Below are 26261 nucleotides of genomic sequence, written 5' to 3'. Positions count from 1 at the left end.
AAGGATATATTGTACAGCAGAGGGAAATATAGCTGGTATTTCGTAAAGACTTTAAATGCAGTACAGTCTATAAAAGTATTGAATCAGTATGTTGTACACCTGGAACTACTATAATATTTTAAATCAACTCTACAACTATAGAAAAAAAAAAGAATATGGGCTAGATGTGATGGGGGAGACTTGGGCAGGCCTAGATACCAGAGTCCACTCTGTTGTTCCATTGTCTCTGCATGGCCCAGCAAACATTTGTTTATCAAACATTTGCTTTTCCATGAGGTGGATGAACCTATGGCCTATTATACAGAGTGAAGTAAGTCAGAGAAGGAAAACCAAATATCGTAGATTGTTTCCTGATGAAACAATTTGCAGGGCAGCAATGGGGATGCAGACATAGAGAACACACCTGTGGACTCAGTTGAGGGAAGGAGAGGGTGGGGCAAACTGTGAGAGTAACAGTGACATGTATACATTGCTGTATAAAATAGATAGCCAGTGGGAATCTGCTGTATGACTCAGGGAACTCAGATCTGGTGCTTTCTGACAACTTAGAGAGGTGGGATGGGGAGGGAGGTGGGAGAGAGGTTCAAGAGGAAGGGGACATTTGTATACCCATGGCTGATTCATGTCACTATATGGCAGAAACCAACACAGTATCATAAAGCAATTACCCTCCAGTTAAAAATAAATTAAAAAAATTTATTTTCCATTCAATGTGAATTGCCTTCCTTCCCTTCAAATTCTCAGGCTGAAATTATGTAACTCAGATTGGACTTGAACCACAGTCCTCTGAGGTCACATACTTGGTCTCAGGACTTAATGAAGCTCAGGTTCTTGATGTCTCATCACAGAAAGAATTCAGGGAGAGACAACGTGATAGGCAAGAAGTGGATTTATTTAGAGACAAACACATTCCACAGATAAGAGTATGGACCATCTCAGATAGTGAGAGTGGCACCAGGGTACAGGGTTGTCAGTTTTCATAGGTGTGAGTAATTTCATAGGCCAATGAGTGGGAGCTTCCCTGGTTGCTCAAAAGGTAAAGGGTCCAGATGCAATGGAGGATAACTTGGTTGGGAAAATACCCTGAAAAAGGGAATGGCAACCCACTCCAGTACTCTTGCCTGGGGAATCTCATGGACAGAGGAGCTTGGCATGCTACAGTTCATAGGGTCGACTGAAGTGACTGAGCATGCATGCAATAAGTACAAGGAGTATTTCAGTTATTTGGGGAAGGGGTGGGGATTTTCAGGAATTGAACCACCACCTACTTTGTGACCTTTATGGTCAACCTTGGAACTGTCATGGTGACTGTGGGTGTGTCACATAATTTGCTCATGTGTTATAATGAACATATACCGAGTCTTAAGGTGTAGTGGAAGTCTCATCCACCATCTTGGACCTATAAGGTTCTAATCAGTTTATGTCATGTCTTTGGGCTATGTCATTCTTTTAAAGATTGTGCCCTTTCCCCTTCACTCCTGTTTCAAGAACACTACCCCCAACACCTGATGCAAAGAACCGACTCATTTGAAAGACCCTGATGCTGGGAAAGATTGAAGGCAGGAGGAGAAGGGGATGACAGAGGATGAGATGGTCGGAAGGCATCACCGACTCAGTGGACATGAGTTTGAGTAAACTCCGGGAGTTGGTGATGGACAGGGAGGTCTGGTGTGCTGCAGTCCATGAGGTTGCAAAGAATCAGACACAACTGAGAGACTGAACTGAACTGAACTGAACTGAACCCCCAATACACCTCTTTGTCTTCTGCTGAAGGTGGTATTTAAGGTGATTTTGGCCATTCTGGTGAGTTGCTGAATTTCCTGGCTCTCTTCTAAGTATACATGTTTTGGAACTTTTGCTAGATTTTTTTCCTGTTATCAGTTTCATGTCAATTTAATTCTTAGGCCTACCAGAAGAACTTAGAAGAGCAGAAGAAAATTTCTTTCTCACTGATGTCTCCATGTGCCAAGTGAAGACTCTGGTTCAAGATTTGTCACCTACAAACTGAGTGACCAAAAGAATTGTCATAACCCCTCTGATCCTCCCTCTCTTCTTCTGTAAAATGAGGGTAATAATGTCTAATTTAAGGTGCAAATGTATATAATATTAAACAGTCAGTTGAACTATTGCTAATATGCTTCCAGAAACACTGCAAGGAAAATAGATCTTGGAAGACAATTGGGAACACAAAGGAACAAGGAAATATGACCCAAGGTTGAATGCTGGACTCTGTTGAAGACTTGGGGTTATCAGGTCTATTTTCATAAGGGCTGGTCATGAGCGCAACAATGATATTTGGGTAGAAAGGTCAGTGATTGAGTTACAACACCTATTACATAGGCAGAAAGGACCAATCTTAACAGAACCTGAGTTAGGCCTTCCAAAGATGGTGGAGGAAGATGGTGGAGTAGAAGGATATGTGCTCATCTTCTCATGTGAGAAATCCAAAATTACAACTTGCTGCTGAACAACTGTCCACAGGAGGATGTTGGATCCCACCAAAAAGACACTGCATGTCCAAGAGCAAAGGAGAAGCCCCAGCAAGACAGTAGGAGGGGCAAAATCAAGTTTAGAATCAAATCCCATACCTACCAGAGACATTTGGAGGATTCAAACAAATCTTGTACATACCAGGACCCAGAGACCACACAGAGACTGATCCAGAACAGTGTTTGAGTGTCTCCTGCAGATGCATGGGTCAGGAGTGGCTTGCCACAGGGGAAGAGGCTCTGGATGTAGCATACCTGGGTATGGCATAAGCCCTCTTGGAGGAGGTTGCCATTAACCCCACCGTAGAGCTGCCAAAATTTACACAGGATTGGGGAAACAGACTCTTGGAGGGCACAAACAAAACCTTGTGCACACCAGGACCCGGGAGAAAGGAACAGTGATCACAAAAGAGACTGGCCCACTTGCCCGTGGGTGTCCAGGAGTCTCTGGCAGAGGCATGCATTGGCAGTGGCCTGCTGCAGGGTCAGGGCACTGGGTGCAGCAGTGCGTGCATGGGACCTTTTGAAGGAAGTCACCATTATCTTCATTACCTGCCCATAGTTTGGCCTCAGGTCAAACAATAGGGAGGAAACACAGCCCCGCCCATCAACAGAAAATCAGGTTAAAGATTTACTGAGCATGACTCTGCCCATCAGAACAAGACCCAGTTTTGCCCTCAGTCAGTCTCTCCCATCAGGAAGCTTCCATAAGCCTCTTATTCTTATCCATCAGAAGCCCAACAGAATGAAAACCACAATCACAGAAAACTAATCAAGCCGATCACATGAATCACAGGCTTGTCTAACTCAGTAAAAGTATGAGCAATTCTGTGTAGGACCACCCAAGACAGACAGGTCATGGTGGAGAGTTCTGACAAAATGTGGCCCACTGGAGAAGGGAATGGCAAACAACTTCAGTATTCTTGCCTTGAGAACCCCATGAACAGTATGAAAAGGCAAAATGATAGGACACTGAAAGATAAACTCCCCAGGTCAGTACGTGCCCAATATGCTACTGGAGATCAGTGGAGAAATAACTCCAGAAAGAATGAAGGGATGGAGCCAAAGGAAAAACAACACCTAGTTGTGAATGTGACTGGTGATAGAAGTAATGTTGATACTGTAAAGAACAATATTGCATAGGAACCTGGAATGTTATGTCCATGAATCAAGGCAAATTGGAAGCGGTCAAACAGGAGATGGCAAGAGTGAACATTGACATTTTAGGAATCAGTGAGCTAAAATGGACTGGAATGGGTGAATTTAACTCAGATGACCATTATATCTACTAATGTGGACAAGAATCTTTTAGAAGAAATGGAGTAACCAACATGGTCAACAAGAGTCCGAAATGCAGTACTTGGATGCAATCTCAAAAATGACAGAATGATCTTTGTTTCCAAGGCAACCATTCAATATCACAGTAATCCAAGTCTATGCCCTTATCAGTTATGCTGAAGAAGCTGAAGTTGAATGGTTCTATGAAGATCTACAAGACCTTCCAGAACTAACGCTCAAAGAAGATATCATTTTCATTATAGGGGACTGGAATGCAAAAGTAGGAAGTCAAGAGATAACTGGAGTAACAGACAAATTTGGCCTTGGAGCACAAAATGAAGCAGGGCAAAGGCTAACAGAATTTTGCCAAGAGAATGCACTGGTCATAGCAAACACCCTCTTCCAACAACACAAGAGAAGACTCTACACATGGCCATCACCAGATGATCAATACCAAAATCAGATTGATTATATTCTTTGCAGCCAAAGATGGAAGCTCTGTACAATCAGCAAAAACAAGACCAGGAGCTGACTGTGGCTCTGATCTTGAATTCCCTATTGCCAAATTCAAACTTAAATTGAAGAAAGCAGGGAAAACCACTTGACCATTCAGATATGACCTAAATCAAATTCCTTACAATTATACAGTGGAAGTGACAAATAGATTCAAGGTATTAGATCTGATAGATAAACTGCTTGATGAACTATGGATGGAGGTTCATGACATTGTACAGGAGACAGTGATCAAGACCATCCCCAAGAAAAAGAAATGCAAAGAGGCAAAATGGTTGTCTGAGGAGGCCTTACAAATTGCTGAGAAAAGAAAAGAAGCTAAAGACAAAGAAGAAAAGGAAAGATATACCCATTTGAATGCAGCGTTTCAAAGAATAGCAAGGAGAGATAAGAAAGCCTTCCTCAGTGATCAGTGAAAAGAAATAGAGGAAAACAATACAATTGGAAAGACTAGCGATCTCGTCAAGAAAATTAGAGATAGCAAGGGAACATTTCATGCAAAGATGGGCTCATTAAAGGACAAAAATGGTATGGACCTAACAGAAGCAGAAGATATTAAGAAGAGGTGGCAAGAAGAACTATACAAAAAAGATCTTCACGACCCAGATAACCATGATGGTGTGGTCACTCACCTAGAGCCAGACATCCTGGAATGCAAAATCAAGTGGGCCTTAGGACACATTACTACGAACAAAGCTAGTGAAGGTGATGGAATGCCAGTTGAGCTATTTCAAATCCTGAACGATGATGCTGTGAAAGTGCTGCACTCAATATGCCAGCAAATCTGGAAAATTCAGTGGTGGCCATAGGACTGGAAAAGGTCTGTTTTTATTCCAATCCCAAGGAAAGGCAATGCCAAAGAATGCTCAAACTACCTCACAATTGCACTCATCTCACACACTAGCAAAGTAATGCTCAAAATTCTCCAAGCCAGGCTTCAACAGTATGTGAATCATGAACTTCCGCATGTTCAAGCTGGATTTAGAAAAGGCAGAGGAACCAGAGATCAAATTGCCAGCATCTGGCGGATCATCCGAAAAGCACGCAAATCCCAGAAGAATATCTATTTCTGCTTTATTGACTGTGCCAAAACCTTTCGCTGTGTAGATCACAACAAACTATGGAAAATCCTTAAAGAGGTGGGAACACCAGACCATCTGATCTGCCTCCTGAGTATGCAGGTCAAGAAGCAACAGTTAGAACTGGACATGGAACAACAGACCATTTCCAAATTGGGAAAGGAGTACATCAAGGGTGTATATTGTCACCCTTCTTATTAAACTTATACGCAGAGTACAGCATGCAAAATGCCAAGCTGGATGAAGCACAAGCTGGAATCAAGATTGCAGGGAGAAATACCAATAACCTCAGATATGCAGATGACAACACCCTTATGGCAGAAAGCAAAGAAGAGCTAAAGAGCCTCTTGCTGAAAGTGAAAGAGGACAGTGAAAAAGTTGGCTTAAAACTCAACATCCAGAAAACTAAGATGATGGCATCTGGTTCCATCACTTCATGGCAAATAAATGGGGAAATATTGGAAACAGTGAAAGACTTTATTGTTTTGGGCTCCAAAGTCGCTGCAGATAGTTATGGCAGCTATGAAATTAAAAGATACTTGCTCCTTGAAAGAAAAGTTGTGACCAACCTAGACAGCCTATTAGAAAGCAGAGATATTACTTTGCCAGCAAAGGTCCGTCTAGCCAAAGCTATGGTTTTTCCAGTGGTCATGGATTGATGTGAGAGTTGGACTATAAAGAAAGCTGAGTGCAGAAGAATAGATGCTTTTGAATCGTGGTGTTGGAAATGACTCTTGAGAGTCCCTTGGACTGTAAGGAGATCCAACCAGTCCATCCTAAAGGAAATCAGGCCTGAATATTCATTGGAAGGACTGATGCTGAAGTTGAAACTCCAATACTTTGGCCACCTGAAGTGAAGATTGGACTCATTTGAAAAAGACCCTGATGCTGGGAGAGATTGAAGGCAGGAGGAGAAGGGTATGACAGAGGATGAGATGATTGGATGGCATCACCAACTCAATGGACATGAGTTTGATTAAAGTCTGGGAGTTGGTGATGGACAGGGAGGCCTGCTGTGCTGTAGTCCATGGTGTACAAAGAGTTGGACACAGCTGAGCGACTGAAATGAACTGAACTGAACTGAATGAGTAAGTGGTTTCCCTGACAGAAAGTGGTCCACTGGAGAAGGGAATGGCAAGCCACTTCAGTATTCTTGCCTTGAGAACCCCATGAAGAGTACGAAAAGACAAAATGATAGGATACCAAAGGAGGAATTCCCCAGGTCAGTAGGTGCCCAATATGCTACTGAAGATCAGTGGAGAAATAACTCCAGAAAGAATGAAGGGATGGAGCCAAAGCAAAAACAATACCCAGTTGTGGATGTGACTGGTGATAGAAGCAAGATCTGATGCTGTAAAGAGCAATATTGCATAGGAACCTGGAATGTCAGGTCCATGAATCAAGGCAAATTGGAAGTGGTCAAACAAGAGATGGCAAGGGTGAACGTCGACATTCTAGGAATCAGCGAACTAAAATGGACTGGAATGGGTGAATTTAACTCAGATGACCCTTACATCTACTACTGTGGGCAGGAATCCCTCAGAAGAAATGGAGTAGCCATCATGGTCAACAGAAGAGTCTGAAATGCAGTACCTGGATGCAATCTCAAAAAAGACAGAACGATCTCTGTTCCTCTCCAAGGCAAATCATTCAATATCACAGTAATCCAAGTCTATGCCCCAGCTAGTAACGCTGAAGAAACTGAAGTTGAACGGTTTTATGAAGACCTACAAGATCTTTTAGAACTAACACCCAAAAAAGATGTCCTTTTTATTATAGGGGACTGGAATGCAAAAGTAGGAAGTCAAGAAACACCTGGAGTAACAGGCAAATTTGGCCTTGGAATGTGGAATGAAGTAGGGCAAAGACTAACAGAGTTTGGCCAAGAAAATGCACTGGTCATAGCAAACACCCTCTTCCAACAACACAAGAGAAGACTCTACACATGGACATCACCAGATGGTCAACACTGAAATCAGATTGATTATATTCTTTGCAGCCAAAGATGGAGAAGCTCTATACAGTCAACAAAAATAAGACCGGGAGCTGACTGTGGCTCAGATCATGAACTCCTCATTGCCAAATTCAGACTTAAATTGAAGAAAGTAGGGAAAACTGCTAGACCATTCAGGTATGACCTAAATAAAATCCCTTATGATTATACAGTGGAAGTGAAAAATAGATTTAACGGTCTAGATCTGATAGATAGAGTGCCTGATGAACTATGGAATGAGGTTTGTGACATTGTACAGGAGACAGGGATCAAGACCATCCCCATGGAAAAGAAATGCAAAAAACCAAAATGGCTGTCTGGGGAGGACTTACAAATGGCTGTGAAAAGAAGAGAGGTGAAAAGCAAAGGGGATAAGGAAAGATATAAGCATCTGAATGCAGAGTTCCAAAGAATAGCAAGAAGAGATAAGAAAGCCTTCCTCAGCGATCAATGCAAAGAAATAGAGGAAAACAACAAAATGGGAAAGACTAGAGATCTCTTTAAGAAAATTAGAGATACCAAGGGAACATTTCATGCAAAGATGGGCTCGATAAAGGACAGAAATGATATGGACCTAACAGAAGCAGAAGATATTAAGAAGAGGTGGCAAGAATACACGGAAGAACTGTGCAAAAAAGATCTTCATGACCCAGATAATCATGATGATGTGATCACTAATCTAGAGCCAGACATCTTGGAATGTGAAGTCAAGTGGGCCTTAGAAAGCATTATTACGAACAAAGCTAGTGGAGGTGATGGAATGCCAGTTGAGCTATTTCAGATCCTGAAAGATGATGCTGTGAAAGTGCTGCACTCAATATGCCAGCAAGTTTGGAAAACTCAGCAGTGGCCACAGGACTGGAAAAGGTCAGTTTTCATTCCAATCCCAAACAAAGGCAATGCCAAAAAGTGCTCAAACTACCACACAATTGCACTCATCTCACATGCTAGTAAAGTAATGTTCAAAATTCTCCAAGCCAGGCTTCAGCAATACGTGAACCGTGAACTCCCTGATGTTCAAGCTGGTTTTAGAAAAGGCAGAGGAACCAGAGATCAAATTGCCAACATCTGCTGGATCATGGAAAAAGCAAGAGAGTTCCAGAAAAACATCTCTTTCTGCTTTATTGACTATGCTAAAGCCTTTGACTGTGTGGATCACAATAAACTGTGGACAATTCTGAAAGAGATGGGAATACCAGACCACCTAACCTGCCTCTTGAGGAATCTGTATGCAGGTCAGGAAGCAACAGTTAGAACTGGACATGGAACAACAGACTGGTTCCAAATAGGAAAAGGAGTACATCAAGGCTGTATATTGTCACCCTGCTTATTTAACTTCTATGCAGAGTACATCATGAGAAACCCTGGGCTGGAAGAAACACAAGGTGGAATCAAGATTGCCTGGAGAAATATCAATAACCTCAGATATGCAGATGACACCACCCTTATGGCAGAAAGTGAAGAGGAGCTAAAAAGCCTCTTGATGAAAGTGAAAGAGGAGAGTGAAAAAGTTGGCTTAAAGCTCAACATTCAGAAAACAAAGATCATGGCATCTGGTCCTATCACTTCATGGGAAATAGATGGGGAAACAGTGGAAACAGTGTCGGACTTTATTTTTTTGGGCTCCAAAATCACTGCAGATGGTGACTGCAGCCATGAAATTAAAAGACACTTACTCCTTGGAAGAAAAGTTATGACCAACCTAGATAGTATATTCAAAAGCAGAGACATTACTTTACCGACTAAGTTCCATCTAGCCAAGGCTATGGTTTTTCCTGTGGTCTTGTATGGATGTGAGAGTTGGACTGTGAAGAAGGCTGAGCGCTGAAGAATTGATGCTTTTGAACTGTGGTGTTGGAGAAGGCTCTTGAGGGTCCTTTGGACTGCAAGGAGATCCAACCAGTCCATTCTAAAGGAGATCAGTCCTGGGTGTTCTTTGGAAGGAATGATGCTAAAGCTGAAGCTCCAGTACTTTGGCCACCTCATGAGAAGAGTTGACTCATTGGAAAAGACTCTGATGCTGGGAGGGGTTGGGGGCAGGAGGAAAAGGGGACGACCGAGGATGAGATGGCTGGATGGCATCACTGACTCGATGGACGTGAGTCTGAGTGAACTCCATGAGTTGGTGATGAACAGGGAGGCCTGGCGTGCTGCGATTCATGGGGTTGCAAAAAGTTGGACACAACTGAGCAACTGAACTGAACTTAACTGAACTGGTGACTCAATCAGTAAAGAATCTGCCTGTAATGCAGGAGACCTGGGTTTGATCCCTGGATATGAAAGATTCCCCAGAGGAGGCTACGGCAACCCACCCCAGTATTCTTGCCTGGAAAATCTCCATGGACAGAGGAGCCTGGTGGGCTATAGCCCATGTGATCACAAAGAGTCAGACATGACTGAGCTACTTAGCACAGCACAGCACAATGAGTAAGAGGATTATTCCAACTATTTTGGGGAAGGGGCAGAGATCTCCAGGAATTGGGCCACCACCTGCTTTTTGGTTGTTGATTGTTGGCCTTGGAACTGTTATGGTGCTGGTGAGTGTGTCGCTTAGCTTATGCTACTCTATTACAATGAACACATAATGAAGCTCAACATCCACTGGAAGTTGAACATTGCACCATCTTGGACCTTGGATTGGTTGGTTCTAACCGATTTCTGTCATATCCTATTGCTCTCTCATTCTTTTAAAGCCTGGACCCTGACCCCTTCCCTCCTGTTTCAAAAGCAAAAATTCGTATGCTACCATGCAAACTTTCTCAATGAACAGTATTAATGAGAGGGAGCAGAGGTACCTTTAATTCAAAAGTAACAAAGTATACTGGCCACCTGTTCCACCAAATAAAAGCTCAAGAGGGATTTTATTGGTCCCCTTCCTTGCTGTGTCACATGGTAGGCACAGAGTGAACATTCCTTGAGTGGACAAATCCTGAATTGATTCATGAAATAGATTAGGTAGGGCTAATCAGAATTCAATTATTTGACATTGAATATGCTAACATTGCGGTTTTAAGATCTTAAAGATATGTGCATATTTAGTCAGTTCTTGACTATTCCTTCTGTAGCCTGTACACGCTTCTAGATCATCACCTAGACTCTCTCTTTACTGCTCATTTGTTGCTAGTTTTCTGCCCAATTGGTTTGCAATCTATAACCATGTCTAAGCAGAAACCAGTTCAAGTCAGACAATAATGTGAGTCTTCGCTCTAGAATGAGCTTATATCTTGAGAAAGTTAGGCTGATTGAGCAAATGGGGTTTTGGGTGGTTTATATCAGGCCATCTATCTGTTTGCCCTGGTCCTCACAGTCCTGTAAAATTGAAGAGTGGGAGCCAACCCCGACTTCCTCAGAATCTTCCATGAATTGAGAGTACTGGCAATCTGTCTGGGGCTACAGTAATTGAAATTAATTGGATTTTAGAGATAATAACATGTATGCTAATGTGGGTATTGAGAAGAGACAATAGCCCTGGAGATAAGTACCTTAGAGAGGTGGGGTGGGAGACTTTGCTGTCCCAGCTGGAGAGATTAGGAATCCTGGTGGGGTGGGTGGGCTGCTGCTGTGGTGAGGGTGTGAGATGAGGTACATGAAGTTATAAAGAAGTTGGGAGACTTCAGAGAAGCAAGAGAGGAGTAAAGTGGGGGCAGGGGGTGGGTACGGGGAGAAAATAACTTTTTTGGTTAAGGATAACAGTCATAGAAATGAGCCAAATGGCCCTATTTCATGGTTTCTATGTATCAAGTACTATGTGTTTATGCCATTTTATCCTCACAATAAACTCCTTAGGTGGTACTATGTTGTTTTCTTTATTTTAAAGAAGAGGCTTGGAAGGGTTAAATAACTTATCACAGATTGCTTGGCCAATGCATGTGCAAAGTAAGTACTTGTAACCTTTTCTCCACCTTTTCTCCTTTTGTTTGTCCAAAGCAGGAAACAAACAGCAAAGAGGACCAGGAGATGTGAAGTTCTGCTACATCTCTGAGGAGAGTGATTTTGACAAGGGACCTGAAGGAAAGACCTAGGACCCGAGAGAAAAATTTCAAATAGTAAGCCCTTTATAGGACTTCCTTGGTGGCTTAGTGGTAAAAAATCCACCTGCAATGCAAGAGATCCAGGAGACGCTGGTTTGATCCCTGGATTGGGAAGATCCCCTGGAGGAGGGCATGGTAACCCACTTCAGTATTCTTGCCTGGAGGATACCATGGACAAAGGAGCCTGGTGGGCTACAGTCCACAGGGTTGCAAAGAGCTGGACACTAATGAAGTGACTGAGCGTGCACACACCAGCCTTGTACAAGGAAAGACATTGGCTTGTAGGCTTTCCCCTATCTTTGCATCATTAGCGATCTTCCCATGGGGCTCTGCATGAGTCCTGTCAAGTGAGGGGTTCATGAACAGAAGGTGAACTGCAAAGCTGTGCAATCAGTTGAACATGTTAATGAACCAAACATTACTGTGAGTGAGCATGAGAACCATCACCCCAACCTGGCCTGTGTCCCAATAACTGGGGAAATTGACCTTTGCAAACTTAACCTCCAATACCTTGGCCACATGATGTGAAGAGCTGACTCACTGGAAAAGACCTGATACTGGGAAAGATTGAAGGCAAAAGGAGAAGAGGGTGGCAGAGGATGAGATGATTGGATAGCATCACTGACTCAATGGACATGAGTTTGAGCAAACTCTGGGAGAGAGTGAAGGACGAGAAAGCTGGGCATGCTGCAGTCCATGGGGTCACAAAGAGTGGGAAACAACTTAGTGACTGACCAACAACAAACATTATCTACATTGGGGTTTTCACACTGAGAAAATGCCTGCAAACTTTTATTAACTGTATTAAGCTGGAAGTGGCATAGCGAGGAAATGGAGAGAGACTGGCTGGAGAGAATCAGATTTTGGAAGAGAAATCCCAGATCACATGAATGGTGGCCGTGAGAGGGAGGGCAATCTCACTGTGAGTGTTCTGCCTAGAGTATGAGTAGCTATTCTGTCAAGGATTCTTAAGGTTAAGTAGTAGATGAATCTTGGAGAGAATCTGGGCCTTCTGAGACATACTGGCACTGTTTTGTGTGTGGCAGTGTGATGTGCTATGGAGAAATTTTGGAGATAGAGCTGGATTCAGTTACAAGCTGAACCATCCATTTGCTGATGACTTTAAGTACTTAACCTTGCATGTGTGATAAGTTGCTTCAGTCATGTCTGACTCTTGTGTGACCCTACGGACTGTAGCCCTCCAGACTTCTCTGTTCATGGGATTCTCCAGGCAAGAATACAGGAGTGGGTTGTCATGCCCTTCTCCAGGGGACCTTCCCAACCCAGGGATCAAACCCACATCTCTTACAGGCAGGTTTTTTTTTTTTTTTTTTTTTTACCACTAACACCACCTGGGAAGCATTCGATATGTCACCTTGCTGTTCTAGGACGCTTAAGAGCCAAGTAGGGTACTAACACCCAGCTCCCAAAGTTTTCTTGGGGTTTCCAATGAGTGATTCGAACCCTTGGCCCATCACAGACACTATGAACAGTGTGGATTTTGTGGATGTGTTGATACTTCAACCACGTTGTGGGAGTGGAGAACAGAAAATTGGGGATTCCTCCTCTTTATCTTTGATTTTTAGCATTCTTTTCTATATTATCAAAGAAGTCTGCTGAGATATGAACATTGGCCTAACTCTATTTCACCCAGATTTAAGTCAACATTGAACTTCGTGTTTCGTAAATGGAAAGTGAAGTCGCTCAGTCGTGTCTGACTCTTTGCGTGGACTGTAGCCCACCATGCTCCTCTGTCCATGGGATTTTCCAGGCAAGAGTACTGGAGTGGGTTGCCATTTCCTTCTCCAGAGGATCTTCCTGACCCAGGGATTGAACCCAGGTATCCTGCATTGTAAGCAAGACGCTTTACCATCTGAGCCACCATGGAAGTCCTTCGCAAATGGAAGGCCATATCACTATTAATCCATTTGGTTGTTTCTTTCTTCTTATTTTGAGCTTTTTTCAGTTACTTATGCTTGAAAAAGTCTAAAATGTACCTTTAATCCCCTTGTCATACTGCAACCTGCCACTTCCAGCTATTTCTTATAATAAAAGGATTCTTTATTCAGTATAATGTGTTAAGGCTATATGCAAATACTGTTTGTTTGTTTGTTTTTGTTTGCTATCTAGGTCAAATCATGGGACTCTTCTTGTATATTTGAGAAAGGGGACAAAGTTAAAATGGTGGTGAGATTAACAAACACACTCAACCAGCTAGATCTGGTCTCAAACAGAACAATATTTAAACCAATTCTGAATTCATGGTATGTTTAAATTTTATGAATTCTTCTTGGCTTGCCTTCCAAGTCATTAGGAAAACCATTCACCTCCCTGCTAATCAATCAGTCTAACTGATTACTAATCAATTTCCAGAAGCCCTGAAATCCTAGCAAAACTGCCTGCCCTCCCCTTTCCATCGCAGTACCCTGCCACTGCCCTGTTCCCCTATTGCTCTTGGTCTTTGTCTCTGGGAAAACTTACACAGGCCTTATAGATCTCACTTGACCTTTCTGAAGCATAAACACAGCACCATAATGACAGTCAATTAAACAAAAAGGCTGTCTGTCCCGACACTGCAGTGCCCCGAAAACAGTGAAAACTACTAGCCACTTAGAAGCAATGAAAAGCATCAAACCGGGTAGAAATTGCGGTGCTGCTCTTAAGTTCAATTTTCCTTGTAGCTCAATTTCCTAGCTTTGCGCTTTCCTAGGTAAATCATATTAACAGAAGAGAAGGAGAGGGGCATAGGGAGATAGGTGGTAGAGAGCCAGATAGTCCACTGAAGCGACAGCATCTCATCTTGAGCCACGAGGCAATAGGAAACAGGTACTCTTGACAAGCAGGTATTCAGCGGTATGAGAAGTCATTTAATAGGAAATGGGAGCAGAGGTCTTCTGCTGGCAAGGAGTATCTTCATTATTGCTGTCATGGTGCCTGTTAACTATCCCCATCTATCATTCATTCAATACCTCAGTGAAATTAGCCAACTGCATATTAGAGCAAAGCTCGGATGTGCCAATCTCCTTGGAAAGCATTAAGCTGTCTTCTCTTATGCATTCTCCCCACCCTCCACTCTTTTTTTTTTTTTTAACTGCCCATTAATGAACTTTCATTTGCATCATGAAACAATGAAGTCCTTTGGCCAATTACGTGAAATGACAGGTGCTCTGTCAGTGTCCCTGTCACCTGCTTGCCATCTTTGTGGAAGCAGTGGGCTAGAGTGGATTTATATTTCAAACATTACTTCCCTTTGCCCATTTCTGGATGGAGGCAGTACACTTTTAGCTGGCACAATGAGTCTCTGGCTTAATAAAATGGCTTGTGGCCAACCTGGATGAAAAACTATGAAGTCAGTTTTGACAGATCCCTTTACGGGATCCTAGCTCATAAACCATGAGGGGAACAGGACATCTAGGAGCCACAGCAAAGTTGTTCTTTCTATCCTAGGAGATGCGTGCTGTAGCGCATCTTGAGATTACTTTTGGCAGGCCTCCTCTGGGATGTTTCCCTTACCATAGAACTATTATTCCAATTGCTTTGATTCAGAAAAAAAAAAAGGTTAGCTTGTAGTTTTGAGCTGTCTTCTAGGGACTGACACACACGAAATAGAAACCAGCGCTTATAGAACATTGTCAGCCAAGTGCAGTGCTACTTGCACTTATGTTAATTCTCCATTCAGTCGCGCAAAATAGATATGAAAACTGGTCTTACAAGTGTGAAAGCTGAAGCTTTAATAGATCAAGAAAATAATCCAAGATCGAAACTGCAAAACTATTACTTTTCTATTGCACAAGGAGGCAGTGGTGAGCAAGGCGAGAAAAATACATCAGGTCTTAGCTCTGCCACTTGTTAGCTGAGTTACCATTGGGAAACCATTTATCCTCTCTGTTTCCCCAATTTATCATCTGGATAATAAGGAGTGGATACTGTTCAGTTCTAGGAATGTTATGAGATTAAATTAGACATCATAACAGCCTTGGGCACAAGGAAGTCACTCAATAATTTTTGTGACATTTTTTTCCTTTTACGTACGCTACTCAGGGAGAAAGCTTAAAAAAAAAATCTCAGAAGAGAAGACAAGACATACTCATGTAAAAAAAAAACATGGAAACATAAAAGCACTAAATTTCATAACACCATTTATTGATATTATATACATTTAAGTAGCATAGTATAGCACTTAGTAGAAAAGCTTATCATTAAGGCAATAGATGGGTAGTGCAAATGCTAAAAGCAAGAAGATTTGAATGAGGGAGAGATAATACTCAAGTCATAGGGAATGACAATTATCTTGCTAAGATAGCTTTGATTTTTAAAAATTACCTACTTTTTAAAAATAGGCAATACATTTACATGTATGTCTCAAATATCAAAAAGCTTAAAAGTTCACAAGGGGAAGTTTTCCCCCCACATCTCTAGCTCTCAGTCCCCTAGTATTCCTCCCCAGAGGCAACCAGTGTTGTCAACTTCATATCCCTGCACAAATACAGTGTGTGTTTGGCTCAGTGGTAAAGAATCCACCTGCAATGCAGGATTTGCAGGAGATGTGGGTTTCATCCCTGAGTTGGGTAATTCCCTAGAGGAGGGCATGGCAATCCACCCCAGTATTCTCGCCAGGAAAGTTCCATGGACAGAGAAGGCTGGCAGGCTATGGTCCATGGAATCAAGAGTCGAACACACTGAAGAAACTGAGCACCCATTATAAGCAAATACATATAAATAATCTCTCTTACCTTATGCTACATTCTTTCTGAACTATTATTTACATGTTATTTCACTTAAAAGATATTTTAGAAATTATTGGTAGAGATTATTGTATATCAGTATAGAGAGCTTTCTTTATTTTTGAACCAGCATAACATTCTATGGTATGAATGCATTATACTTTATTAAATTCCCATTGATGGATGTTAATTTTATTTCCAATCATTTTCCACCAGTAAAAATGCTTCAGTGAATAATCATATACATATATCATTTCATATGTGTGTGGGACTATCTATAAGATAAATTTCTAGAACAGGGTTTCTGGGTCAAGGACCTTTTGCATTTGTGAAGTTCATAGATAATGCCAAATTACCCTCTGTAGAGCTTGTAATTTACCCTCCTTCAACATCATATGAGATATAGCTTTGCCATCCTAATATTGTAAAAAATTCTGGATTTTTATCAATCTGATAGGTAAAAATGCTAAGAGTGTATTTAAACATTTATCTTTCATTTATGTGGAAAGTTGAGCATGCTTCAGATTTGAAGATGTCTTTTGCAAAGACTTTATCCTCATTTCTGTTGTGTTGTTTATGTATCCTTTTAATATGCTGCTTCAGTTACATTTCCTGGTTTGTTATTTGTCTTTTAACTTCCTATAATGTGTTCCTCCCACTGCCCCCCTCACCCCAGGCAGATGTTTTGTTTTTTTAACATAGTTAAACTTTAAGTCTTTAAACACGGCTTTTAAAACTCACTGAATTGATTTAGAATGATTCCAGTGTGATTTGGGTCCCTGGTTTCTCTCCACATCCCTCCCAATTCTGTGTGGAAGAAAGTCCTGAGATGATGTTTCTACTGTTCCATGACTCTCCTATAGAGCCAGAGGTAAGACCCATCCACTCCTTTGCATGCATTTTACTTAATACTGGAAGCTTAATAAATATTAAATGGATGAATGGAGAGTGGCTAAAAGGATGAAGGAAATGCTGAATTGCTGAATTCAGGCCCTGACAGTGATATGTGAGTCTGCAAAGCATGCAGACTAGATGTTTTTGGATTCAGTGCATTTATTCATTGGTGAGTGAGTTAACAATGCAGTATACAGCATCATCCATTTTGTGAGTGGCCATTAAATGTTAATAGTTACATGCAACAGGTAGAATAGAAGGAGAGGGAGAGAAAAAAAAAAAGAGGAGTCAGGATGAAAACAACAAAAAAGACTTCAGAACCTTGAACAACAGTGGGGCAGGCACCCCTAGGACAAATCATGAATAAAGGGATCAGCTTTGGGGCACCAAAACTTCCTCTTTTGCCCCATGTATAGTGCTTTTTATCCTGTAGAGAGCTGGGTGCTGGGTTTTCAGCACTCTGTCCCCTTAAATGTGGTTGATCTGGGCCTGTTCTTTGCAGATAGCTGAACTTTTGCTCCAGACCAGTTTCTCAGGGCTGCCCATTTCATATAGAACCCATTTGATATAGAATATGCTCTGTGTCATCCTGAACACACAGGTCCCGTTCTTGACTACTCGACCCTGGGAAGTGATCTGCTAAACATCATGCTAGGATGGTAATGACTACTACTACACATGTTACTCTTTAAGCCTAAAGAATGCATCTTTTATAGGAAGGTTTTATATGATAAGTTGATAATTCATGCATTTTGAACCTGAGGAATTTGGTTTACTAGTTGCCAGGATATCTGGGTCTAGTAAGCAGAATTTTTTACTTGTGGTAGTTGTTGTAGATAAGTGAATTGTGTGTGGGTCTTTAAACTGAAGACAAAATGAAAAGAGAAGCACCATTATAACAACGTTTCTATGTAACTGTAGAGTTGTGGGCAGTTTGGGAATGTGGAGAGTGTACCAGGAGTCAGGGCTGCCAGATCCTTGAAAATGTCTTCGATGCCCCTAAGAGCATCCTTAGAGCTTCTGCCATCACAGTCCTTCTGCGTTGCTGCTGCTGCTGCTAAGTCGCTTCAGTCATGTTGGATTCTGTGCGACCCCATAGACAGCAGCTTGCCAGGCTCCCCCGTCCCTGGGATTCTCCAGGCAAGAACACTGGAGTGGGTTGCCATTTCCTTCTCCAATGCATGAAAGTGAAATGCGAAAGTGAAGTTGCTTAGTCGTGTCTGACTCTTAGTGACCTCATGGTCTGCAGCCTACCAGGCTCCTCTGTCCATGGGATTTTCCAGGCAAGAGTACTGGAGTGGGGTGCCATCGCCTTCTCCGCGTAGCTGGTAGTAAATAGCTCATAGGCATGCTAATTCTCTTTTATTTAATCTCATCCCTCTTCAGCACCCTTGACTGCTTGCATGTTTTTCTTTTCCATTCTGGCTCCTCAGGCTGGGAAGAACAATTTGACTATGCCTTGCTGACATACCTCAGAGCATTCATGATCATCCTCAATAGCCAGCTTAGATGTGTGTATTTAAGTTGCTAAATGCTCATCCTTGCAGAAGCCATTGCCTTGATTCTGTGTGACAGCGTGCTGTTTACTCCTGCTCAGCACACAACAGCAGCGGGAAGGGATGTCTGAGGGCTTCACCAGAAAGTGAAAAGAACTTCCCCAGAGGAACAAATGATCTTGATGCTGGCAAATAAGTACATATGCATTTTTATTTTTTCTTAGTTAATTCCAAGAGAGGGGTGTAAAGTGAGAGAATGTAAGGGTGCTACATCCAGGCTGTCAGAATGCTAAGGCAACATTTTTCATGATGCTTTAATACTTCAAGTGACTTAACTGTTGAAAGAAAGACTGATGATTATAGAATCTTAAGACAGAGGGGAGAATAGAGATGCCGCCCCCGATACTTGTAAAGGATGCAGAAGGTGAAAAGGAGAAACTAACATCTATGTTATATGCCACATACTGTGCTTGTTGTTTTATATATATTAACATAAATAATTCTCATGCATCATGATTAAAACATATTATAAACATATTTTAAAACATATTATAGTTGAGGAAACTGAGGTTCTGAGAGATGAGATAATTTTCTTGAGTTCTCAGTATTAACACACAGTAGAATATATCAGCCTTATTCCAAACATCATTTTGTACCTCCTCACATTATACCCTTCTGTTTTAAAGGTAGGCAGATTTAGACCCAGGAGAATAAGGTCTCTTCCTCCTGTTTCTCAGTCCAGAGCAGCAGGAAGCCAAAGAGGAGGAAAGGTGAATGCTTTCATCTTCTTCCTTTTGTCCTTCATGTCTTTAATGATGTGTTTTGATCACTACAGAGAGTCTGCTGTTAATGCAGTCTGAATCTCTTTCATGACATGCTCCTTTAAGTGATATGCACTTAATGAGTTGATAAAGTGGTTGCAGTTTGGGTCTCAGACAGTTGTACATGGTACAGAGGGCAAGCTTCTTTCAGTAACTCATTACTCAGCATGCAAGCCAATACGCAAGGATCTTGACAGGCACCCATGCACGCGTGCATGTGCGTGTGTGTGTGAATGTCCAGAGACCAAGCACGAGTGATTTTTTTTTTCTTTTTTGTCTGTCAATTGATTTTTTCCAGCTGGACCACTCTGTGCATCCTAGAAAGCTTAAGGAAGTTAGTGGTCCATAAATCATCCACTAAGTCCTCAAATGAGGCCCTCTCTATTGGAAATGGTAACAGTGATTCTATCAAGAGTATATTAGGGTTGTGAACTCATCACTGTTGTCATAACATCTTTCAAATCAAGTCATGCTCTTTGCACTTGCTGTCTAAAGCTGGTGTTTGGAGATAAGCTTTTGCTATGTATCACCAAGCCAGAAACTTTTAATGTAGAAAGGGAATCGTGCTTTCCAGCATGAACAGCATGAAAGCAAAAAGAAAGTGGAGCTTAACCACTTTGGTTAGAGCCCTAGTCCCTCTTGTGAACTCCCAAGGGTAAGATCTCTGTGATCCAACCATGGATCCAACCTTGGACTGGTCCAACCCTGCTTAGACTAGGGTTGCCCCAAATAAAAGAAAGCCTTCATGAGTAGAAGTTACTTTCAATAAAGTAATAAAGCAACAGTGAATAAATATGGGTATAGGAAAAATTATTTCTCACTCTTAGGAAGGAAACTGGCATTACAGTCTAGGCTGTAGCTGAGCCAATGATGTACCATGCGAACTTAGGAGAATGACTTCACTTGCCTGGACCTCAGTTTTTCCATTTGTGAAGTGGAAATATTTGATATCTTTTCAACCTGGTTCATAAGATTACTTTGAGGAACAAAAGATCTTATATTCATGAAATGGTTTTAGAATATTAATGACCCTATGTGTCTGTAAGTTATTCTAATTATTAAGGCCCATGTTGCACTCCTCTCATTCAACCAGAAAATGTCTGTTGATTCTTTATTCCTTATAACGCTCCCATTGGGGTCTACAGAGTTATGAGGTGACCCCTAAGGTCTGGTACATGACCCGTGTGTGATCTTCTTTCTTTGAGTGTGGGTAGGAATTCCCTGATAGCTCAGATGGTAAAGAATCCACCTGCAATGCAGGAAACCTGGATTCTATCCCTGGGTCAGGAAGATCCCCTGGAGAAGGGCATGGTAACTTACTCCAATATTCTGGCCTGGAGAATCCCATGGACAGAGGAGCCTGGTAGGTTACAGTCTGTAGTAGCAAAGTGTTGGACACGACTGAGCAGCTAACACTTTCACTTTCACTTTCACTCACAGGAATTGTGATTATGATGCAATAGCCATTACAGTGGTTATGTTAGCTTATCTAATACTCCATCATAGGAGTCTGGAATGGGAAAACTACTACTGGCCTTGAAGACACCATCTCCCTGAGTTCTATAGCTGCAAGGAAATGAATTCTGTAAACAACTAAGTCAGCCTGGAAGAAGACCTTACATCTCAGGCGAGACCCTAGCCCTAGCCGACAGACACTTTCATTTCACCCTTGTGATAATCTGAGCAGAAAACCCAGCTAATTCTGTCCAGACTTCTGACTTGCAGAACTGTGAGATAATAAATATGTGCTGTCGTAAGCTGTTAAGTTTGTGGTCATTTGTTACACAGGGATAGAAAATGAATATACCCATTTATTCCTCCCCCCCCCCCCACCCCACTGCTACCAAATAGATTCCCACAGGTGTCTTCTTTTGTTATTTTATCTATACTATTTCCACAGTCTTCCTGGAATCAGTCTTCCTTTCACCCCACTTCATCTCCTGGTAAGCTATTCCATACAAAGACGTGTGACTTCTTTTTGTTTTTTAATCTCAGTTTAAACTTTTTATTTTGTGTTGGGGTATAGCTGATTAACAAACACTGCTGTGATAGTTTCAGGTGAACAGTGAAGAGACTCTGCCATACATATACAGAAAGGCACATGACTTCTATATTTTGTATATGAAGGCTCCCCAACCCCTGGGCCGCAGACTGGTAGTGGGGAAGCTTCATCTGTATTTACAGCTGCGCCCCATCCCTTACATTACCGCCTGAGCTCAGCCTCTTGTCAGATAGTGGCGGCATTAGATTCTCATAGGAGCGGGAACCCTACTGTGAACAACTCATGCCAGGGATCTGGGTTGCCCGCTCCTTATAAGAATCTAATGCCTGACGATCCGAGGTGGAGCTAAGGCAGTGATGCTAGTGCTGGGGAGCGGCTGCAAATATAGATTATCATTAGCACAGTAAATGCAATGTGCTTGAATCATCCCCAAACCATCCCCCACCTCGCCCATCCGCCTGTCTGTGGAGAAATTGTCTTCTGTGAAACCAGTCCCCGGGGCCAAAAAGGTTGGGGATCACTGCTGCACACTGTTGACGCTATTGGTTAAAACTCAGTTTTGCATTTCTGAAATAGGCTTGTGTCTCATGATAGATGTGCACATTCATTGTAGGGCTTGTTTTCTTCCCCAAAAGCTCTTATTAAATCGATGATACATCTTACCAGTGAATAGTGTCTAAAGTGAAAAAGTTAGTCACTCAGTCATGCCCGACTCTTCGCAACCCCAAGGACTGTAGTCTGCCAGGCTCCTCTGTCCATGGAATTTTCCAGGCAAGAATACTGGAGTGGATTGCCATTCCCTTCTCCAGGGGATCTTCCTGACCCAGGGATCGAACCCATGTCTCCTGCATTGCAGGTAGATTCTTTACCGTCTGAGGCACCAGGGAAACCTAAGCCTAATAGTGGCTAAGAATCAAGGAAATCTGAGACAGTAGTTCAGTCCTAAGCATAACTGTGTAGCACTAAACAATGTCTAGAGAGAACCTTCAGATACCCTCCAGGACGACAGAAGCAGGTCTCCTTCTTATGGACCTCTTCAACAGCATCAGTAGTAAAATATGTGGATGTCCAGTCCTTTCTCTATGAAGAAGCTGCTGGGGACAATTGTGGGATTTGGTTTATTTGCATTTATTTTTCACTTTCTCATTGTTCTAGGTTGGGGACATTCTGGATTCCCTTGACATTCCTTTTCTTCTTCGACCCCAATGACCTACATCTCTGATACAGACTATTCCCTGCTTCCCAAAGGACATCACAGATGGTGACATATTCATTTTGGTTTGTGCCTCTATCCTGGATCTGACCTATGAGAGTGACCAGGATCTGGCCCCTTCCCAGGACTCCTACTCTATCCTACTCATTCTCTTATGCAAGCTCTGATTGGATTTACTTTAGGCAGAGGAAGAGCGTGCTCAGGCGCTTGACCAGACCTCTCAGTCATCGTTTATTAGCTGCGCACTCTTGGGCAAGTCGCTCCCCCCTCCTCTGGTGTCAGTTTCTTGTCTGTTTCTGTTGTTTAGTCCCCAGGTCGCGCCGGCCTCTTTGCGACCCTATGGACTGTAGCTTACCAGGCTCCTCTACCCATGGGATTCTCCAGACAAGATGCTGGAGTGGGTTTCCATTTCCTACTCCAGGGGATCTTCCAGACCCAGACATTAAATCCACGTCTCCCGCCTTGCAGGCAGATTCTTTAACATTGAGCCCCCTGGGAAGCCCTTTCTCATCTGTACAGGGGTGCTTTTTAAAGGTTTTTTCTTCTCGTCTCTATGAGTAGCCTGACCTTTTTGCCCCTTTATTACGAATCTCTCTAAAGCCATAATAGAGAGTGGGTACTGACTACAATGGAGTCAGTCCATGGCACTCAGGGGTTACAGTATTCCCTGGCATCCCAGGATGGGGTGGGGAAAAGCCTGGGCCCCCTTATTCATCCGGTTGTTCTCAGCAGGAGATAGAGCCATAATCTACATTTCGCACAGCAGATTTCCCTCACAACCAGACTAACTGACATCCTTCTGTCTCCAAGTTCATTCCTGCAGATGTTTTCAAGCCTCATCACTTTATCATAATTGTTATGATAAGCATCTCTACCAAAATGATAGTAAAAACTCAATTTTCCTGAGCAAAATTAACAACAAAAAGTGTTCATGGCTCGTGCAACCTGGTTATTAAGCTGTAGCAGGAATTGACTGCAGCTGTGAAATAAGATATAATTAAAATCTGGGGCCCTTTACCACGTGTCTGGTTTGTGCATTTGCAGTGTTGTAGATACATGAATTACTGGGGCTAACCAGCTCAAGTTGTCAATTGGGAACCTGTCCAGTGGAATTACATTCATCTGAATGTCAGGAGTTGGGGGGGGGGTGGGGAGGGTTAGGCGGGATGGGAGGGAGAGGGAGAGAGAGAAAGATGGGAGAGAGACAAGTACAATACATTCAGGAAAGTACAGCGATAACTTGGGTAAATAGGTAAGTTGAGGGAAAGTAGGAAACTCTAGCAATAACCTGGGTAAATAGGAAGGTAGAGGGGAAAGATCCTCATCATGGACTCCAGTTTAGATCTGCCATCAGCTGTGCAATCTTGAATGAGTCATTTATCTCTGGGATTCTTAGCATCCTCTGATAGTATTAGGAGAAGGCAGTATATATTATTCATAGGTTCTTTGCTCTAACATTATGGGCTACTATTCTACTTGCTCAAGGTAGAAAGGATGGGCCTAACATGAATAACTTGGAATCATAAGAGTAAAAACCATTACAGGTTCATTACCAAAAGACAAGACTGATGAAGACGAAGCCTGGAATCATGAGCAGTGGATTCAGTTACTCTGGTTGGACTCCTGGTTTTCAATTTATGTGGGCATTATTATCTCATTAGCTCTTTTTTTCTAAATGATCACGCTTTTATTAAACTCATGTGCAAAACTCTTTTCTTCTGAAGCCCTTGGCTTGTTAATGTTTTGCTTGTTATGAAAGCCAAAGGAATTTTTTGTGACTGACCTCTGTTTGGCCCCTCCACCCTATGACCATCCCTAGCTGCAGCAGTATCTCCCAGTCTTTCATATCATTTCAAATATTAATAAAATATATATGCATGTTACATATATTTTGGGTCCTCAAGGTCTCAATAGACCTTTGTGGTTTTGACTTCACTTATACCCTTCAGATCTATTGGAACAAACTGGTGCTAAGTGAGAATATCTTTAATGCCTGATTATTCAAGTGGGCTTTAAAGAGTCTGCTGTTCTTACCTTGGATAGCTCTGAGGCCGTGGACAGTAGGTCATACATGCGGCTCTGCTTTGGAGCTGTGATACAGGACAAGAAAGACAGTGGTCATCAGGGCACCTGGAACCCAGCGATCTGCTGGATGAGGCTGTCCTTCACACTGAGGGTTGGGCTGATGAGTTATGGGCTCAGTCTGTCTCTCACAGAGGCTACTTCCAAGTACTCACAGGAGTTTGGCCACATGTCTGTTAGTTTATCTTCTAATATCCCAGAGAGGGTCCATCCTCCAAGTCCCCATTTGTCTCCTATGTCTTTTCCACAGCCCAAAACCCTCTGATGACAAATGTTCATCGACAGGGGGATGGATAAAAAAAATGCAGTATATAAATAGCCAGGACATGGAAGCAACCTAGGTGTCCATTGGCAGATGAGTGGATAAGAAAGCTGTGGTACATATACACAATAGAATATTACTCAGCTATTAAAAAGAGTGCATTTGAATCAGTTCTAATGAGGTGGATGAAATGAGCCTATTATACAGAGTGAAGTAAATAAGAAAGAAAAATACCAATACAGTATATTAATGCATATATATGGAAGTTAGAAAGATAGTAATGATGACCCTATATGCGAGACAGCCAAAGAGGCAAAGATGTAAAGAACAGACTTTTGGACTCTGTGGGAGAAGGCGATGATGGGATGATTTGAGAGAATAGCATTGAAACATGTATATTATCATATGTGAAATAGATTGCCAGTCCAGGTCTGATGCATGAGACAGGGTGCTCAGGGCTGGTGCACTGGGATGACCCTGAGGGATGGGATGGGGAGAGAGGTGGGAGTGGGGTTCAGAATGGGGAACACATTTACAGCCATGGCTGATTCATGTCAATGTGTGGCAAAACCCACTACAATAGTGTAAAGTAATTAGCCTCCAATTAAAATAAATAAATTATTTTTTTTAAGGATTCTTACATGGAAGAAAGGAGATATAATAGAAAAGTGGTTACATAGAAGCTTGAGTTGTAATTGGAATTATCAATATCAATCTGTGATGGTATCAGTAACAAATATTTCATAAATATTTTGTAGTTCTGTCCAATAAACAGCCCCCAAACAATAATCAACCCAGAAATAGCATGCATCCTTTATGCTTAGATTGTGATACAATGCAAACTCTCATTATAATTTCTCACTAAAATAAACCAGGGCTTTGGGGAGGAGTGGTCAAAATGGGGATGTGGTTAAGAAATGAACTAGACAAGCCTATAGCATCCTGTATCACCAGAGAGAAAGAAAACTTTCAAATATTGCTAGGGTCACATCAAAAGGATTCAGAGGCCAGCTTTAAAGGCTCAAAGATGGGACAATCTGAGCTCAAACATGATGATAATTACAATGGATTGAAGCTCATAAAAATGTTTACATTGAAAAGCTTATAATGATTGTGTGTGCACATTTGTGTATATACCCTTTGGAAAATGATAAGGAAGTAACTCATTATCTTGAAAATTGGTGAATAAAGAGAATGAGTCCAACATTTAAAAAAATGCAGTATATAAACACAATGGAATATTATTCAACCATTAAAAAGAATGAAATAATGCCATTTGCAGCAACATGGATGGACCTAGGGAGTGTCATAGCAAGTGAAGTCACTCAGAGGAAAACAATTACTGTATGAGATTTCTTATATGTGAAATCTAAAAAGAAGGTGA

Source organism: Ovis canadensis, chromosome 2, assembly GCF_042477335.2.
Source record: "Ovis canadensis isolate MfBH-ARS-UI-01 breed Bighorn chromosome 2, ARS-UI_OviCan_v2, whole genome shotgun sequence".
Classification (NCBI taxonomy): Eukaryota; Metazoa; Chordata; class Mammalia; order Artiodactyla; family Bovidae; genus Ovis; species Ovis canadensis.
Note: the sequence above shows the minus strand (reverse complement) of the source record.